The sequence below is a fragment of the Papaver somniferum genome, chromosome 7 (assembly GCF_003573695.1).
Source record: "Papaver somniferum cultivar HN1 chromosome 7, ASM357369v1, whole genome shotgun sequence".
Lineage (NCBI taxonomy): Eukaryota > Viridiplantae > Streptophyta > Magnoliopsida > Ranunculales > Papaveraceae > Papaver > Papaver somniferum.
The window spans coordinates 171,113,153-171,134,953 of record NC_039364.1 but is presented as its reverse complement, the minus strand read 5'-3'; positions in this window follow the sequence as shown (position 1 = coordinate 171,134,953).

The following is a 21,801-nucleotide window of genomic DNA, read 5'->3' as shown; positions in this document are numbered from 1 at the left end:
ACCCATGAAAATCTCCTATTGAATCTCGTCCAAAATTCTCCCAAAATCCTGAGAAAAGTTCATGCCACTGTTTATCTAAAGTCGATGATTTATCCAAATCCAGACGAATTAAACACTCATACCAACATTCTATACTTATATCACGTATATCCCATAAAAATCAACGATTGAATCTTTGTAAATCACGTCCAAAACTTCAACCCTAATCCTGCCAGTGAAAAGCATATTTTCTCGCCTTTTTTTGAAATTCAAAATGAAGAGGATGAATGCCCCTTATCCGGACTAGGGGTGCGAATATCAGGTGGTTACCTCTTATCAATAGGGTGCCCCTTATCCATTTGATAGGTGTAAATAATACATCTCCTGGCGTAAATAACCAAACTTGGGTGCCTTTATAACTTTGTCTGGGTGCCTTTAGTAATTTTCTCACGGGAGTTCAAATACCACTTTTCGAGCCAATTTCTCCACAAAAGCTTATTTCTCCGAAAACACCTACAAAAACATAAAATACTAAAATAAGCACAAAATCGAGCACTAACAATATACATAATAGAGATCAAAATAGACACAAATGCGTCTATCAAATACCCCCAAACTTATTATTTGCTAGTCCTCGAGCAAATCTAAAATGAAAAATAAAATCCTAACTCACTGTCGCAGGCATCGCGATTGCACTTAGCATGCACAACAAGCCTTTAAACCCCTAGGTGGCCCTAGTAGCCGAGCTATAGTCTCGGGAGGGTTTACCAGAGATATACCTACAAAACCTTAACTCCAGACCCTAGCTATCTAGGCAGAACCTTGGAATAACACTAAAGAATCTCCTTGGTTGGCACACTCTCATTGACTACAGGAAGAAGTACCCTGATGCGAAATTCCAATTGTTGTACACGAGTTTGCACTCAAGCATACTAAAATTCATATATAAGTGACAGAGCTATACTCAGATAGTCGCAATATGGACATCAATATCCGGAGTCAACAAATCACATGGATAGATTAAGAAGATGGATATAGAGAAAAACATAGATGGCTTTGATGTTGACAAAGGTGAACGGTGTTTCCCATATATGTATGAAAGCCACTACCAAGATGAACCTATCCTAATGGACTGAGAAACTGGTCTGACTAATATCAACACAACTGGCATATACAAGGGAACCAGTGGTCGATAATCCTAATTCTAGATCAACTCAGCTGGCATATACAAGGGAACCAGTGGTCAACTTATTGATTTTTTTTTTAATTACTAACAACATGATTAGATCTTGCGGATCCAAGAGCATGCTTCTTGTCAGCAGATTACATGGTAATTCCCATGGATCCTGCGTTCCACGCTTGTTTAGGCGACGGAGACAGGGAGAACACACACATATTGCTATCCAATTGTTAATACTTATTCCGATTGGTCTGGTTGGTCTGGTCTCTTTTTTTTAGTAACTCAATCACTCTATCTCACCCTAGCATTGGTAACAATTCGATGCGTGTGCCCCACCAAATCACTTAGAGAAACATATTTAAAATAAATAAATGAAAAACAGAAGGTGAAAAGGACTCAACGAGATATGGCGAAACTACCATGTTATTTCTAACACCTGAGCTCTGTGCTTTTATGAATAGACTCTTTAGATGTTTCCATCTACTCAGATTGGTTCCTCAACTCCTACAACCAAGATGCTTCCATCCACTTCGATTGGTTAGTGCCATCCTTAATAGGCATAAATTTCTTGGCCCTGGAGTTTAATTATTGCAACTAAAAAGTTTCTCCCATACCCCCAAACTTAAATCTAACATTGTCCTTAATGTTCTAAAGATAAAATTAAAAGCATGAACAAGGACAAACTGTTACCATTTGAAGCAAAAGAGTTAAGGAAAGATAATACCGTGTTGCGTGAGCATGGGTGATAAGTGCATAATTCATATGATTTTAGTATCCATTCCATACTTGTTTTAGCTATCATTCTTGCATGTATTCGTATTATTGCTCTTGATTTCTCTTATTTGTCTCTATTAGGTGAATCATCCACAAAGGAGCTACAAAGTGCTGAAAAGATCTAAGAAGATACGTATCCCAAGTATCCAAGCGCCGAAGTCCAAGAGAAGTGGAAGAAGTGCGACGAAAAGGAGCAAAACGCTCATAATCAAGACACAGGCCAAAGACCAATCTTAACTCATTCAAATTAAGTATTTCTCATCATCATCTTTAAGAGAATTGAAAGATAAAAATAATGCAAACAGAATGAGGACATTCCGAGTTCGGATGAAGAACTTGTGGCCAAAACAATTTTCATTGAATACCGAAGACAGTGAAGTCCGCGAACTGGGTTTGCGAACCGAGTTCACAGACTTATTTCCGAAAATATCTGCTAGAATTTGAAGTTTTCGGACTGGGTACGTGAACTTATCAAATGGGAAACGTGTATTCACACCTTGGAAGGCCTAAGGGCACGTTTGGAGTCGTTATGTCATATTTTCGGGTCGGGTTCCTAAACCTAACTAAATACTTGGAGACCAAGCAATATAAACCTATAAAAAGATATTAGGTTATGTAAAAATATCAATAATCGAATCTCATATCACAATTTTTACATCAAAAACCTAGGATTTACCCCTTTAGGGGGAAACCACCATTCTTCATCTTCTTTGTAATATGAGTAGCTAAATCCTTTGTTGATTAAGGATGAATTCAATGTTCTAAGCATGAAGCTTTATTAATAATACAAATCTATTGAGAGTTCTTATCATCATCGTTTGTCTTTACCATATCTAGGGTTTATGAGTGATTCTTATATTGATTTGGGAGGCCTACTAGATCAGTATATTGATTGTTCTATTGCTAGTGGAAGTTATGAGATAAGTAATCGTCGATTAACTCTCTACACAAGTAGAAATCACGAGACCTTACAGAAGGATTCTGTGTAGCAATCGTGTGTGAAGATAACACCAGCAAGTAAACCTTGAGCTAAGATTTTAACTACTGGGATCAACCTAATTCACAAAGCTTAAAGCGTTCGATTGGATTACACCTTTAGTGAGCTACTACTTGGTGGTTCAGTTCAATAGAATCTGATATTGGAGAGCTTCCGTATCCGTGGTAAAAGGAGTTTTGGGGATAACACTGAGCTAGCTGTTATTCCACGGTTGGTGATGAATGGTTCTTATGAACAATTAATAAGTATATTAATCCAGTTATAGCTTGGTAACGGCGAAGGATTCCTTGATCATCTTTCTTTTATTATTATCTTTTTATTATTCTTAAAACCAAATCCCCCCTTTTTTTATTTACTTTATCTTGCTGATCAAATAACCTATCAATTACACAGCTCTATGTGAGAACGATCTCTTACTGCCGTTATATTACCAGTTAATTAGTGGGATATATATTTAATAATTTGTTGAGCCTACGACATCCCATATAAATTTTGGCGCTGTTGCAGGGGAGAAGTTGCTAATTGATTTTTTATTTGTTTAGCTTGTTTTTTTTTTTTTTTTTATTTTTTTTTTGTGAGTCGTCATGTTTCCTTACGGAAATAACATGTACTGAGCACAAGATTACAAATACAACAGTGGTAATCAATATGGTTTTCAATCGCATTCATATGACAACTACCAACTATCCTATGGGTATAATCAAAACCAATCTTTTGGCTATGATCAATATCCCACGGAACCTTATGGATATTCTCATGCATGTCAACAACCTTATGACGGGTATGTATGTGGGCAATCACAAGGATGGGAGGATAGTTACACTTCTAATCATTTATCTCATGAACTGAGCAGAAGCTTGATCAGATTATGTATTATTTAAAGGCCAGTATTTCCACATTGGAGTCACTCAATGATCAACTAAGCGTGGAAAACAATATGCAACCGAATATTAATTCAATATATCTAACCAAACTCCTGATCGTTTTTATGATCATTCACCTATTCAAAAAGGGGGGACTTGGTCTGGAAATAGTGTGGTGAGTGAAGGTGTTGGTTTTGATGAATGTCTTGACCAATTCCAATCAATGGCACAACATCAGCAAGGGCTCCATACAATTGAAGATAAACAGTATGAGCAACTTCAGGAAATTCAAAGGCGTGCGGAGAACTTAAAAATACAAATTGCTCAACTTAGTGAAGGTGGGAATGAGGAAGAAGTTTCACCTCAAAATCAAAACGATTCTGAAATTCCTATGGATGACGAAGATTCCGATGAAGATGAACAATTTTTTGAAAGTCCTTTCAACAATGATACGATTATCCCAACTCCGGATCATAATAACGATCATTCGCCTATTCAAAAGGAGGAGTTTGGGTATGACATATCTATTGTTATAAATGGTGTAACGTACTCAAACAAAGAAATTAGGAGTTGCATCAATGAACTGGACGTTTTAGGAGAGGATTCAGATTCCGCTGACGAGGTTGTTCAAGAGATGAAGATTGAGAATGAAACCAAATTGATTAAAGTCATGGAAGACCCAATTGAGCTAGTTAATAATAGTTCAATAGAGGACCACGATATACTTGAGGTAAATAATTCACTGGAGATAACTAATGAGGATCTGAAACAAGTTTGTCTAATCCTTTGCTTAATTTTATATTTGTTGATCCTTTTCCTCTAATCGAAGTGGCTTCTCAAAGAGTTGTTAACCCATTTTTTAAGAAAATACCTCACTTAGGATTGGAGTTGTGTGCTTCTAAAGTTTTAAAGGATTATTTTACTTCTAAGTATCCACCATTTGATGTGTTTGATTCAAGTATTGTGCAGGTTCACCAAGTTGAGGAACCTTTTGAAGTTCCCGAATTCTATGTTCTCTATTCACTTCCGAGTGTAGAAAGGACTAAGTGTGGGGGAAACTTCAATAAAGTGGTAGCTTCAATATTTGTATTTTGTGCTAATGTTATTTTGAAGTTATTAATGGAATTGCAGATTGTTATTTGGAAGGATTGCCAAATTTTCAGATTGTTGGTGTACGGACGAGAACAATAACGTCGGGATGACGACGTTAAACCAAGCGTTGCGTGGGAGGCAACCCATTGGTTTTGTATCTTTATCCCTTTTTTTTTAATTTTCTTAGTTTTTCATGTCATATCTTGCATTCCCATATTAGATTTTACAAAGTCCAATATCTATAATGAAAGTTTTGATGAATTCTCGTCAGAAAATTCTGACTGCGCAGTTGTTACCAAAATAGCTCTCGAGACTTCATAGGGAGTCCGATTTGAGTGGTTGACCCAAATTTTAAAGAGGTCAGACATACATTTCTTTTCCAAAAAGAAAATTTGAATTCGGAGTCTGTTAAGTTGGAGCGATAGGCCTGGACATTTGAGTTTCAGAATTTTTCCAGAACTTTTTCAGATTGCATGTCATTCAGTCCAGAGGCCATAAAGTCAGACCGTTTATCAAAACACTGTGAAATTTTGACACATTATATAAAAGACGTAGGTGAACAACTTTCGTTTAGGATGTTTTTCCTAGTTCCCTACCCATTTGTACAGTTTTCGAGTTTTTCAGGGCTGTTATGTCAGAAATCAGAATTTTCTGTTTTAAACATTGAGGACAATGTTGAGTTTAAGTGTGGGGGAGTATTTAAGCATATTTGGTTTGCATACAAAACAAATAATAATACTCTTTGATTTCTTGCATTCTTGAGACTTCATATTTTGGAGTTACTTATGAGCTATTTTGGATGACACACTACACCTTTTAAGGTTGAAACAGTTCTTCAAGCGATAGATTAACTTTCATGTATTTCAATCCTTAAATATATACGTTCATAATTGAATGCGAAACTAAGCTATGGTAGTCGCTTAAAAGATTCATCCTCACAATTAATCATTACTGAATCACTTTCTTTTTATTTTTGCAGTTTTATGTTTCTCTAAAGTGATTTGGTGGGATCCAGATACTGCCGTGGATGTTGTAGCAAGGTAATCATTGGTTGAGTTTATATAAAAGCCACATAAGACAATTGTATTACACTCGTAAAGAGTAAAGAGTGATCCGAAAAAGAAAAAAAAATTATATATAAATAAGGCTCCTCTTCTTTTATCGACATTACTAATAAATGATAGGTCCGGAATTTCGGACTAATCATAGTCGATGAAAACAAAAACCATATCATCATTATATATCAAGTCAAAAAGACTATTGATGAGGTTCTTGACACTTTGATAGCAGTATGTGTGAAACGTTGTCCCTGTCTCCGTCACCTAAGCAAGCGTGGATTGCAGGATCCAAGGCAACTATCATGTACTTGCTTAAAAGGAACATGCGCTTAGAGTATCTAATCATGTGGTCGAGTTAAATGGGTGCTTCTCTCAATTAGTGCGTTATAAATATATATCCTTTGACGACATTCATACAAGTATTGTGGTCACATCTTTCACTTAAGTAAACATTTGCACACTTCACTTTTCTATTTCCATTTTATTATCTATCCATGTGATTTCAGTATGCGAGTGTTGTGAAAAATGTTGCAACAAGTACAATGACTATCTTAGTGGAGTTTTGCAAACAGGTTGAATGTCACACATAAGTAATTGCTAATGTGTGATGATTGGAATATATGTGAGATGTTTGGAGCTAAAGAACGTATGCAAGCTAATTATTTGGCTTTCTACTTTGTGTCTATCCTTAGTGGTTCTTCCAAGGAGAGAGATTGGAGTAGGTTTGTGGTTATACCTCTTGTAAACCCTCACGAGGATATAACTCGTCCACTAGGGACACCTAGGGGTTTAAAGGCCTGTTATTCATGCTAAGAGTAACCGTATCCTCACGACATGGAGTTGTTGTATTTAGGATTAGTTTTATTTAGTTTTCTCGGGGACTAGCAAAAGCTAAGTGTGGGGGAATTTGATAAGTGCATAATTCGTATGATTTTAGTATCCATTCCATACTTTTTTTTAGCTATCATTCTTGCATGTATTCGTATATTACTCTTGTTTTCTCTTATTTGTCTCTATTAGGTGAATCATCCACAAAGGATCTACAAAGTGCTGAAAACACCTAAGAAGAGAAGTATCCCAAGTATCCAAGCGCCCAAGTCCAAGAGAAGAGGAAGAAGTGCGACGAAAAGAAGAAAAACGCTCATAATCAAGACGCAGGCCAAAGACCGATCTTAACTCATTCAAATTAAGTATTTCTCATCATCATATTTAAGAGAATTTAAAGATAAAAAGAATGAAAAAATAATGAGGACATTCCGAGTTCGGATAAAGAAGTTGTGTCCAAAACAGTTTTCATTGAATACCGAAGACAACGAAGTCCGCGAACTGGGTTTGCGAACCGAGTTCGCAGACTTATTTCCGAAAATATCTGCTGGAATTTGAAGTTTGCGGACTGGGTACGCGAACTTATCAAATGGGAAACGTGTATTCACACCTTGGAAGGCCTAAGGGCACGTTTCGAGTCGTTATGTCATATTTTCGGGTCGGGTTCCTAAACCTAACTAAATACTTGGAGACCAAGCAATGTAAACCTATAAAAATAGATTAGGTTATGTAAAAATATCAATAATCGAATCTCATATCAAAAGTTTTACATCAAAAACCTAGGGTTTACCCCTTTAGGGGGAAACCACCATTCTTCATCTTCTTTGTAATATGAGTAGCTAAATCCTTTGTTGATTAATGATGAATTCAATGTTCTAAGCATGAAGTTTTATTAATAATACAAATCTATTGAGAGTTCTTATCATCATCGTTTGTCTTTAACATATCTAGGGTTTATGAGTGATTCTTATATTGATTTGGGAGGCCTATTAGATCAGTATATTGATTGTTCTATTGCTAGTGGAAGTTATGAGATAAGTAATCGTCGATTAACTATATACACAAGTAGAAATCGCGAGACCTTATAGAGGGATTCTGTGTAGCAATCGTGTGTGAAGATAACACCAGCAAGTAAACCTTGAGCTAAGAGTTTAACTACTGGGATCAACCTAATTCACAAAGCTTAAAGCGTTCGATTGGATTACACCTTGAGTGAGCTACTACTTGGTTGTTCAGTTGAATAGAATCTGATATTGGAGAGCTTCCGTATCCGTGGTAAAAGGAGTTTTGGGGATAACACTGAGCTAGATGTTATTCCACGGTTGGTGATGAATGGTTCTTATGAACAATAGATAAGTATATTAATCCAGTTATCGCTTGGTAACTGCGAAGGATTCCTTGATCATCTTTCTTTTATTTTTATTTTTTTTATTAATTTTAAAACCAAATCCCCCCTTTTGTTATTTACTTTATCTTGCTGATCAAATAACCTATCAATTACACAGCTCTCTGTGGGAACGATCTCTTGTTGCCGCTATATTATTAGTTAATTAGTGGGATATATATTTAATAATTTGTTGAGCCTACGACAGCCCATACAATGGGTTACCTCCCAAGAAGTGCTAAGTTTAAAGTCTTCAACGAAACTAAGATATGATTAGTCACCTTATAAAATCATAAAGTAATAGCCGAAATATCTGTGGGTCATCAAAACCAAATAGAGCTATCACAAGTAAAAGGAATCTACGACATGCTAAGAAAGTTAACAAATAAAGCACACCCTTGTCTAGTTTCTTGTTTAAGACAACTACATCTAGTTGTGGTTCAGGTTTAGGTTTTATAACTAGGTCTAGATAAAATATTTTTATGGGTTGCATTTCCTCATAAGTTAGATCCGAATTTTCAAGTTCTAGAGTCTGTAAGAGCTTAATTAAATTTTTTGAAGCACATAATAATAACCTGAATAATTGAGGATCCTCTAAGTCAATCATATTTGACTTACACAGCTGGCCACAATGAGAGTGGTGGTCTTCCTTAAACAAATGTGTCGACCCTAATATCCTAAAGTAATTAGGTTTAGTCTCAAAACTTAATAATTGACACATCTGAAACTTATACGTTCCCACAATTGGCTGAAAAATATTTGGTGGGAAAACAAAGTCAATTTGGGTATTATCGCCTGGGTAAACCACATCAATCAGAGGATGGATTTCTAACAAGTAAACTTCTTCCTGGACGTTATTAGTTTCTGGAGAGCTAGTATGAAGGTAATCTGGCACAATGGTTGAGGCACATATATCAAGTCCCAAGTGAGGGATCTCTATAAGAGTCAAAGGTGAAGCACATGGAGAATGATAGTCACCCCCAAACTTAGAGTTTTCAGTTTCTCTAGGTAAACTAGTCACAATCTTCCTAATTTCTAGGTTATCAAATTCCTGAAAATGGTCAATTGATTCTTCTAAGTTATAATTGGGAGGTACATCCTCACTCATATTTGAACTCTCTATGAGTCTATCTTTTTTGTCTAAGGCTAATGTTTCTAAATCGCTAGACTTTGAAACAGTATTCTCAGAATAAACTCGTTCCTCAAAACTATCATCGGCTTCGTAATCATAAGCACTCTAATTTCTTCAAAGTAACAGCACCGGAGGCACGACCCGGCTATCATCGGCTTCGTAATCATAAGGAAACACTACATCATCTAAAACGGTGGTATCTCTAGTCAAATCCTCGTCCTTTTTTATAGGTGAATAATTATTAAAATTATTTGGATTTGAACTAGAAATAATATTATCATTGTAAAGCTCAATTGGAGTAACAAATTCCTGATCCTATGCCTATATGTATCTGATTTTTCATCAACACTATCCTCATCATAATCATCATTATAATAACATGAAAATGGTCGAACCTCATCTAAACAAGTAGTTTTACCAATTCTAACCTAGTCATCTTGATTATGCAAATAACTATCCTCATTTTCAAGGGTACTATTGGAAATTAAGATGATTTCGAGCAGTTCTGTTCTGGGCCTCTAACAAAAGCTTCTGATTCGACTCACATGACTTCCTTATGGTATTGTGTATAGAAATTTCACTCATAGGTGCATTTTGTTTATTCATTTCTAACACAAACCTATTTGTATTCTCAGTTAATTGTTTGAGAGACTCTTCTAGAGGAAGAACAGGTTCATAAGGATCATAATACGGACTAGTTTTCAACATTTTCATTATATTCTCCAAAGACGAGGAACTAGAACTATAATACTCCTTATTTTCTTGCTCGTATGATCGGTGCATGTGTGGATAGTAATTAGGATCACCATGGTATGAGCCATAACCTTGAAAAGGTGGATGTTCCCAACCACTATTCACATTATGGTCAAAGTTGTAATGTCCATTTTGAAACTCAGTAGGATATTCATTGTATTGGCTATTGTAATACCAGTTCGACATTCTATTTTGCGCGGGTTTGTGCTTTTAGATTCTCAACACAAAATAAACCCACTGACAGGGGATTTGTAGGTGGATAGCGTCTTACCTCCCGTACCATACGGGCGATGAACCGTTGAAGTCGACTCAGGCCATCGACTCCTATGTCAGTGTACGAACCCGAGGGGCCGAGACAGTATCGTAATTGTCGTCCTTCCCTGCAAATAATTTATATTTAATTTAATCCTTCCTTAGGGTTTAAAAATAATAATGTCCAATGTCCCAAAAATAAAGTTCAGAAAGTACAAAAATAAAAAATTACAAAAAATAAACCTTATTTACAGTTTCTAAAAATAAAATAAAATAACTATATACAAAATCTTCTTCTTTACTCCATTTGGATTCCTCTTTTCTTTCCTTCTTTAGCTTCGCTTTTCTTTTCAGCACTTTCCCTCTTTTTCTTTAGCTCAGCTCCAAATCTGAAAGCAAACAAGAAATATCAAAACGCATAAAAAAGAATAAAAATAAAACCTAAAAACAAATCTATAAACAAGTCCGTGTCGGCGGCGCCAAAAATTGATGTATTTTTACAGTGGTAAGAAAAGTGGTTCGTTTAAGACTTGTAGAGATTTGTTTTAGACTTAAATTAAAATAGAAACTCAAATAAAGTTGTTTTCGAAATTATAGAGAAAACTGAGACAAAGTATTCCACCATTAACCAATTATTAGTGATTCAATCATTAACAATAATTACGTAACTCATACATTCAATTTGATTCTAAATATTTCCTAGACAAGTAGATTCTCAAAGCAATAGCTGTAAATGGAAATCATGGACCATCAAAAGACTTAACCTAAGCATGACCCATCAATAGAAATCACGGATATTTAATCAAAATTATATATTCAATTTAAGTTCAATGCAAATAATCATAAAGATTTGCAATAATTAATTTGAATAGAATTTACCACATAATAATTGGAAAAACGACTTCCTCCATCGCCTCAGCAAAGGGGTTTAGCTCCTCATATAATTCACGTGCGCAAAATAGGTATTCATAGCTCAAATAGGTGAAAAACAAGAGAAAACTAATAACTCCGGAAGTTTGCAATGGTGTATAGGCGTCACAGACTGACTGTTACAAACTGTTACAGAGAATTAATTGAAAAACTATTGCAATGAGACTGTTATATATATGGAGAGAAAAGATGACAGTTCCTAAACGTTACACAGAAACTGTGATCTTTTCTTTTTCTTCTTCTTCTTCTTCCTCCTTCTCTGTGATGATCAAAAACACCTATGCAACTCTGGATTTTCTCTGCAACTACCCCAAACTTCTCCCAAAGACTCGATTCCCCCCTACATGACTCCAACCACCTATTATATATACAAATGGACCAAAAATCTCGATTAAATCCCGAAGATATTATTTTTCTAATTGATAGAGCATAGATCGGTCGACCTCGCATGCGTTGCTATCTCAAGCATGTTTGTCAATGTTAGTGATCAAAACTATAAGTCTTGATTTCTAGCCTACATAGCTAAGTGTTGGACTAGGATAGAAAAGTGTAGTTTAGCTCAAGGACTTCATGGCGATTCATCATACAACGACGAAGATCTATACAAGGAACCGTTGAACTTCATCAACAAAAAGGTATGTGGAAACTTGAAGTTATCTATCACGCAAAAGTCTATCTATTCTATCTCCTACTTCTTATGAGATAAAAGTCGTATGATATATAGACTAGATCATACACATTTGACTTTTCGAGCTGAGCATTCATTGCTTATCTTTTATCTCGAAATCGTGTGTTGGTGAAGCGTTTCGCTTTGATCAAGTTTATCTTCACCTAGTGACGAAAGTCATGAAAAGTTTCAATCACTTTGAGAATTTCTCTTACGTGAATCGATATGTGAATAACGGCTACATAGCGTCCTCTGAGAATGTCTCAATGATTGAAATGAGAGTTTAGATTACATAACCATGTATTCCTTGAACCGAAGTTTTCGAACTTTGTTGATCAAGAGAAATCGGGAAGATTGTGGAATTCGCTTGCCAAGTCCGCGAACCCAGACTCAGTCCGCGAACTGTTGGAAGTTCTCGACCGAGAATTTCTGCTGGATTTTCCAAAACTCGTTTGTGTGCTAAGTCCGTGAACTCAGTCCGCGAACTGGCGGAAGTTCTCTTTCCGAGAATTTCTGCTGAGTTTGGAAAACTCAACCGATTAACTGAAGTCCGCAAACTTGTTTGTGAACTTAAGAGGTTATGATCTAAAGATGTGCTCTGAACATGAAACTTAAATTACTAAGGAATGCTTTATGCAAAACGTGGCTATAAAGTTCATGAGCCGATTCAATTGAATCGAATCATTTTTGTTTCAATTGTGTCTTGTGTAGTTACATAATATCTCATAGCAATTGAACAACTCTTTAACTAGTTCATTTGAGTCAATTGAACTAGTTATGGTGAAGAAGAACAAGGTTAATATGAAATGCTCATATGGTTCACCTTTTTGGGTTACTATGTTGAACCAACATATACGTACACGTTTGGGCATGGTTTTCACGAATCCAGTAAACGTTTACCAAAATGTGTGTGAGAAGCTAGGTTTTTCAATCTAACGGTTGAGAAATATTAGCTTGAATCTAAATCAGGTTTTCACCTAACGGTGAATAAGGATTGCTTTGTAACTAAGGAAAAACCCTGATTTCAAGGCTATATAAAGGAGACATCTAGCATTGTGCAAAACCAATCCCCACACGTATGTGTGCTACTAGTGCGCCCTCTATAGTCGATCTCCATTAACCTTTGATTTTCTTCTCTAAAATCAGGTTAACGACGTAAAGACTTCATTGGGATTGTGAAGCCAGACCGATACTACTTTATCGTAGTTGTGCGATCTGATCTTGCATATTCTATCGTACGAGTACAATTGATTGATTGACTTGATATCGTGAGAGTTCTCTGATAGGCAAGATAAAGAAGTCACAAACATCTTCGTCTCACTGTTTGTGATTCCTCGACAATCCGCTTGTGTAGTCAGGAAGGATTGTAGAGAGGTGATTGATTAATCTAGATTGTTCTTCGGGAATATAAGACCGGATTATCAATTGGTTCCTGTTCACCTTGATTTTATATATAAAGACGGAACAAAACCTAGGGTTTATCTGTGGGATACGGATTTATCCTTTGATAGACTTTTTTGTGTGAGACATATCTGTTCAAGTCTATGATTTTGGGTTGCAGCAACTCTTGGTTGTGGGTGAGATCATCTAAGGGAATCAAGTGCGCAATATCCCTTGGATCAGAGGCGTAGGAGTACAACTGTACCTTGGATCGGTAGGAGACTGATTGGGGTTCAACTATAGTCCAGTCCGAAGTTAGTTTGCAGTAGGCTAGTGTCTGTAGCGTATTAATACAGTGTGTATTCAATCTGGACTAGGTCTTGGGGTTTTTCTGCATTTGCGGTTTCCTCGTTAACAAAATTTCTGGTGTCTGTGTTATTTCTTTTCCGCATTATTTTTTATATAATTGAAATAATACAGGTTGTGCATTCGTGATCATCAATTGGAAATCCAACCTTTGGTTGTTGATTGATATTGATTGATCCTTGGACATTGGTCTTTGGTACCGTCCAATTATTCCTTGTATTTGATAAAGACTCGCTATTGTTTTTAGCTTGAGTAAAAATCAAATCAAGAGAGAGATATTAATTCCTTGAGATACTTTTATCCAGATTGAGTCGGACTGTCTAGTTGATTCTCTAGCAAAGTATTTCGGAGTTAGTCCATACAGATTGCTAAGCGAAATATTGGGTGTTGTTGTTAGACCCCCGCTTTTTCAATTGGTATCAGAGCAGGCAAACACGTTTAAGACCTTATCAGTATGTGTTTGTAGCGATCTAACTCTATGGGCAAGAGTACTATCTCTGATAATGCAACATCAGTTCAGGGTTATTCAGATAAGCTTCAAAGATCTGAAACCTTTGAGAAAAAATCCTCCTCATCTCCTTCTGCTGAATCTGCATTCAACTGGAAAAAATCTCTTGATAAACATTTGGATGATCTTTCAGATGATAGTGATTCAGAAGAAGAACAGAGCATTGATGAGGAAGTTTCTCAATACATGATGTTGTTTAATCGTGAATTAAAAGAAACAAAGACAACTGCTTCCCTGAGAAAATTCATGGGTCCTCTTTGTCAAGAAAACAAAAAATTGAGAAAACTCTTCAAGGTTTATGATGGTGGATACAAACTATTACAATCTACCATTAAATATCATGAAGAAGGGGTTCGCTCAAAAAAATCTGAATGCGATAATCTTCTTCGTAACCTCGGTGTGTTAAAAGAAAGGCTTAACGAAACTGAAGCAAGATATGAATCTCAGCGTAAATATTTCAAGGACAAAGAACATCAGTTTCTTACCAAAGAAAATTCCTTGAAACTGAACTTGCAACTGCTCTTGAGAAGGTAAAATCTCTGGAGGAAAATCTGAAGAGATTCAACACTAACTCTACAAAGCTATCAACTATGCTTGGAGCATGTAAAGAACATCGTAATACACGTGGTCTGGGCTATAAAGGTATAGACGTTCCAAGCACAGGTAAGATTAACTTTGTTAGAGCCGTTAATAATTCTTCATGTGAAAGACCTGTGTCAGCTTGCAAGAACAAGGATTCTACTCCGATAAAGTCTGATAGTAAGAGAACCACTGAATATAAATCCTTTCACTGCTATTTTGTGGGAACAAAAGACACTCTGAGCAAAGGTGTCGTCTTCGGAAAAGGAATGAAAAACTTCGTAACATTCTTACATGGATGTCTAAAGAAGTTGTTAAACTTGTATCACAGATTGGCAGAATTAAGGACTTTCGCTATGAAGTGTGATAAAGTTGATCCTTGCCATGTTCCTTCGAAGGATTTCTACAAAGGAAGAAAAAAGAATGGAAAAAGCTTAACGGATCTGTTAAATCAGTCTGAAAAGAGAAAAAGGAACAGAAAGAAGAAAAGGTCAGGTTCCTCTAATTCTCTCAAAAAGGACTGTGAATCCAAGACTTCCAATTCAGACTTCTTACATGTCAACAATCGAGTCTCTGATCTGAAGATTCACATAAAAAAACTGAGACGGAATTTCAAGAAAACATGGAATGTTGTTAACCCAGGTACTTCTAAATATTCTCTTGATAATGCTTCTTCAATTAAACCAGGTAGTTTGCTAAATACCGATAAAAAGGAAAAAGAAGAAGTGAATAATGATGGGAAACATGCTCATCTTATTACGCCCTGACATGTTCATGATTGCATCTATTTTTGATGATGATTTGTTAAAAAAGGGATGCTCATGATTCTCAGGATTTTCATCTTGAGAAAACTGTCAGGAATGTACTGCATTCGATGTTACTTATTCCGTTTGCTCCTCAACATCTATTTCTCTTTCTCTTTGGGCTTCTTTGGTCTATCATAGGCCCGTATCTCTAGTACACGCACCAACCCTCACGAACTTCTTGTTTCCTAGGGTTTGATGGAATCCCTTATTTTTATAATATGTTCCAAAGGTGCAAAAAGATTTTCTAAAAGTCTTTGTGGTGCACAATGGAGGGAAGCAACAAGGTTGATGATGTTGAGCTATGTTCTATTGATATTTCCTGCTTTCATGCTCTTGATCATGAAAACGAAGACAAACTGCCAGTTCAGATTTCTTCACAACTGGTAGGAAATCTTCTTGAAGACTTCAAGGTAGTTCGCGAACAACTTAGTATCGCAACACGGAATCTAGACTACCTAAAAGACTAACTAAGGAAGGCAACTGAGGAACTCACTCTTGTTCAATCCCTGGTTGCAGACATGATTTAGTTTTTCGTCTGATCTTGGTTCTAGATGTTTTCCTAGTATGTCTTCTTTTTGGATTAGTTGGAAGAATAACTAGTGCTTTGAATAGCGATGATTGTGACTACACATATCTATTTTTGTTTTCATCTTCTCATGTTATTTTTTAGGTTTATTGATTTTAAATTCTAAAATATTTTGGAGGATGATGTTTATTGCAGTATTTTAATGGTTTCTGATATTGCAATATTTTTATGGGATATGTATTGTTTACGTCCGTGAACTTGAAGGTCCCATATTGCTGTCAAAAGTAAAGTCGTTTATGAATCGGTATTCGTATTGATGAAAGGACGAATGGACTTTTGACATATACAAAAGTTATGCCTATGCAATCATGTATTTGATGGAAAATAGGATGATATCTTTTGTTTGACAAGGATAAAGTCTATTATATTGTTATGATGAAAAATAGAATAGATCCTTGTATGTTATCCACGGTATTGATCTTCATTGATCCATTTTATTATGTTTTACCGTGAAGGCTCCATTGTGCGTCTTATGTTGAGCACCTTACAACTAAGTCGATTTACCTTGGATTTGTTGGTTGTTCCATGAGATGTTATATGTCAAGCATTAAGAACTAAATTAATCATCTAGTCTGGTTATTTAGTTAGTACTCCATAAGTTTTCTTTCTTATGTCGAGTACATGTACGGTTAAGGTTGTCATATTCTATGATGAACTTAGTCGGGGTTCCATAAGTTCTCTTATGTTGAGCCCAAAATAATTAAATTGATTACTTCGGTGATTAGTTTGGTTGTTTGTATTCCAATTAGATTAATTATAGGTTATCTTATAATTAATCTAGTTGAGTTTTCATATATTCCACAAATTCTTGTGTTGAGTATATGAACGACTATACTAATCATGTTCTATTGGTTAATGTAGTCGTATATTCCGTAAGGTTTTCCTTATGTTGAGTATGTGAACGATTAAGTTAGTCATCACCGTATGATTACCTTAGTCGTAGCTCCGTAAGTTTACTTATGTTGAGCACTTTCAATTAAATTGATCACTTTTGTGGTTTGATTTAGTTGCGTTTTCAATTGAATTAATCATGGGTTTACTTGTGATCAATTTGGTTGAGCTTTGGATATAGAAAATCATTCCTATGGTTTTTGGTGTCCAATTAAAAAATCCTTCTTTTCTTTCGAAATTAAGGTAGCTCTTGTTGTTCTCTCGAGAATGACATCTAATGGGGAAGAGTTCTTTTGAACTTGTGATTAATTGTTATATCTTGCGGGGGTGTGCGGCGGTGGAATTTTATAGGGGTTATCTTGTATCTTAAAACTCCTTGATGAATACATTTAGCTTCTGCTTTATGATTGCATCTAAATTAAGTTGGTATGTATTTTTCTTTTAGTCTATGAAGTGTCTCTTATGGAAATTTCATTATGATCCCGTTCTTGTACCTTTGCCAATTTTATTGACAAAAAGGGGGAGAAATAATGTAGTTCACACTACAAATACACATGGTTTTTGGATCATTGTGTAAGGGGGAGTGGTTTCCATGATCGAGATGGAGTATTGACTAGGGGTGGGGGGGGGTGGGTGGGGGTGATACATATCACCGTAGTATTATTGTTAAAGTCGTGATACAATTGGACTTTGATGTTACATAATAGTACTATGACACTGTATAATAATGATCGAGAATCTCGATTTCTCTCATTGTTATAGCTACGGATCTTCAACAACGGTGATGATAAAATTAAAACCTTTGATCATTGGAGTACTTGGAAGGACGAAGATTCCAGGGAACGTTGAAGATTAGACTATGGAATAGGAGCCACTAAAGTTTATCTTTTTTGTATTCCATATGTATTAATAGTTTTGTCACTAAAATTGACAAAGGGGGAGATTGTTAGAGCATAGCTCGGTCGACCTCGCATGCGTTGCTATCTCAAGCATGTTTGTCAATGTTAGTGATCAAAACTATAAGTCTTGATTTCTAGCCTACATAGATAAATCTCAGACTAGGATAGAAAAGTGTAGTTGAGCTCAAGGACTTCATTGCGATTCATCATACAACGACGAAGATATATACAAGGAACCGTGGAACTTCATCAACAAAAAGGTATGTGGAGACTTGAACTTATCTATCACTCAAAAGTCTATCTATTCTATCTCCTACTTCTTATGAGACAAAAGTCGTATGCTATATAGACTAGATCATGCACATTTGACTTTTCGGGCTGAGCATTCATTGCTTATCTTTTATCTCGAAATCGTGTGTTGGTGAAGCGTCTCGCTTTGATCAAGTTTATCTTCACCTAGTGACGAAAGTCATGAAAAGTTTCAATCACTTTGATAATTGCTCTGACGTGAATCGGTCTGTGAATAACGAAGTTTTCGAACTTTGTTGATCAAGAGAAATCGGGAGGATTGTGGAATTGGCTTGCAAAGTCCGCGAACCCAGTCCGCAGACTCAGTCCGCGAACTGTCGGAAGTTCTCGACCGAGAATTTCATCTGGATTTTCCAAAAATCGTTTGTGTGCCAAGTCCGCGAACCCAATCCGCGAACTGGCGAATCTCTTTCCGGGAATTTCTGCTGAGTTTGGAAAACTCAACCGATTAACTTAAGTCCGCGAACTTGTTTGTGAACTTAAGAGGTTATGATCTAAAGATGTGCTCTGAATATGAAACTTAAATTACTAAGGAATGCTTTGTGCAAACCGTGGCTATAAAGTTCATGAGACGATTCAATTGAATCGAATCATCTTTGTTTCAATTGTGTCTTGTGTAGTTACATAAGATCTCATAGCAATTGAACAACTCTTTAACTAGTTCATTTGAGTCAATTGAACTAGTTATGGTGAAGAAGAACAAGGTTAATATGAAATGCTCATATGGTTCACCTTTTTGGGTTACTATGTTGAACCAACATACACGTACACGTTTGGGCATGGTTTTCACGAACCCAATAAACGTTTACCAAAATGTGTGTGACAAGCTAGGTTTTTCGATATAACGGTTGAGAAACATTAGCTTGAATCTAATCAGGTTTTCATCTAACGGTGAATAAGGATTGCTTTGTAACTAAGGCAAAACCCTGATTTGAAGGCTATATAAAGGAGACATATAGCATTGTGCAAAACCAATCCCCACACGTCTGTGTGATACTAGTGCGCCCGCTAGAGTCGATCTCCATTAACCTTTGATTTTCTTCTCTAAAATCAGGTTAACAACGTAAAGACTTCATTGGGATTGTGAAGGCAGACCGATGCTACTTTATCGTAGTTGTGTGATCTGATCTTGCATCTTCTATCGTACGAGTACAATCGATTGATTGACTTGAGATCGTGAGAATTCTCCGATAGGCAAGATAAAGAAGTCACAAACATCTTCGTCTCACTTTTTGTGATTCCTCGACAATCCGCTTGTGTAGTCAGGAAGGATTGTAGAGAGGTGATTGATTAATCTAGGTTGTTCTTCGGGAATATAAGACCGGATTATCAATTGGTTCCTGTTCACCTTGATTTTATATATAAAGACGGAACAAAACCTAGGGTTTATCTGTGGGAGACAGATTTATCCTTTGATAAAATTTTCTGTGTGAGACAGATCTGTTTGTTATCAAGTCTGTGATTTTGGGTTGCAGCAATTATTGGTTGTGGGTGAGATCAGCTAAGGGAATCAAGTGCGGAGTATCCTGCTGGGATCAGAGGCGTAGGAGTACAACTGTACCTTGGATCGGTGGTAGACTGATTGGGGTTCAACTATAGTCCAGTCTGAAGTTAGTTTGCAGTAAGCTAGTGTCTGTAGCGACTTAATACAGTTTGTATTCAATCTGGACTAGGTCCCTGGGTTTTTCTGCATTTGCGGTTTCCTCGTTAACAAAATTTATGGTGTCTGTGTTATTTATTTTCCGCATTATATTTTATATAATTGAAATAGTACAGGTTGTGCGTTAGTGATCATCAATTGGAAATCCAACCTTTGGTTATTGATTGATATTAATTGATCCTTGGACATTGGTCTTTGGTACCGTCCAAGTATTCCTTGTATTTGATAAAGACTCACTATTGTTTTTAGCTTGAGTAAAAATCAAATCAAGTGAGAGATATTAATTCCTTGAGACACTTTTATCTAGATTGAGTCTGACTGTCTAATTGATTCTCTAGCAAAGTATTTCGGAGTTAGTCCATACAGATTGCTAAGCGAAATATTGGGTGGTGTTGTTAGACCCCCGCTTTTTCACTAATTTTTACCGGAAGTCTCGGTCTTTCCTTCTTTATCTTCTTTACCTTCATGCGGAGTCTTGATTAATCCAACGTCCCTGAACCTATCTCCGTCAGAATAATTCTCACAGATTATATTTCCTTCGATAGTATTCCACTCACTTTCCAAAAGTATAGCCAAACACCCGATAACTTTTCTTCTCCCTGTCTCGGCATAACTTCCATTCTTTCCAATTCTGAAACCACTAGCTACCCTGCTTTAATGTAACATGGTAATATCAAATCAGGAGGAATTCTGTCAGTTTTCATCCATGACCTAGCTCGCCTTTTAAGTTGTATCTTTTAGCTCGTTAATAAGATTAATGTGATTTTTTAGTATGTTATGCTAGACATCCATAAGAACCTTTTGGCATGTAGCTCATACTAAAATTGTTTACCAAATGCTCCCAGTTTTTCGTCTAATCTTTGGGTGATCGTTAGAAGCCATATAGGTAGGCCGCGGCGTGGCCGATTGTTCCTTATGGAAGAAGAGCAGCCAATAGTCACGGCGACATTTTGTTGAAAGCCTAGAATAGGAGTGTGGCCGGCCGATTCGACTACCGAAGTTGGGCGGCCGATATGTTCTGCGGCAGTTAATGTCCACCGTTGATTAATTTAGGTTTTTTAAAAGCCGTGTGGCCAATCTATTTTGGGATAACGGTTTTTGGTGTTATCCGTGTGTTGGAAGTTGTTCGACCGACCAGCACAATAGTCGGGTCTCTGGTGAACATATACGCACCATGCCTGTTGATTGATATTGAATCTAGGCCGGTCAATTCGGCTGGCGAAGTTGGGCGGCCAAGATCCTTTTGCGGCAGTAATGTAATGCCGCTTAATAGAAATTAGGGTTTTGTAACTCGCGTGGCTAACTTTTTTGGTAAACGTTTTGTGGCTCCGCTTGCGAGTCGGAAGGATGCCGATCGTCCTGGGCATTAGCAGGCCTGCCAGTGTACATGATGGTGCTTGTCCTACCATGTTAGGAGGCGGCTATGTTTGATAAATCGACTGGCCAAAACGTACGGTCGTGATCATTTTTGAGACTGACATGGGAAGCCTATATTAAATTCCTTAAGGAATTAGGCGCGCCGACCAACCAACTTCCAACTTTATTTAAAAGTGTGTGTGGCGCGTTTAAAGCGATCTGATTGGTCTATGGGAAAGGGGGCCAGCAAGCAGCAACATTGAGCGTGGCCAGCCGGCCACAGGCAGCGCCTGTTGGAGCGGATCGGCCGGCCAAGTGGCGTGGCCGCGCCTCCTTTTGATGTTGCTTTTATTTGTCTCAGTTCCTCTTTATTTCTTGTTTTCTGGTAGGACTTTTCTCCTACTAGCTCCATGGCGGATTATTTTCCTAGATTACCTAGGTTTGGTCTCGACCAATACGGTTCGGGATATTCCGCAGGGCGCCAAAAACCTAATTTTTGCAAATTGATAAAATTAGGTTAAAGGACTGAATTTTGCGGGTTGCCACAAAACCAATCAAATTTTGGTTAATTTTGC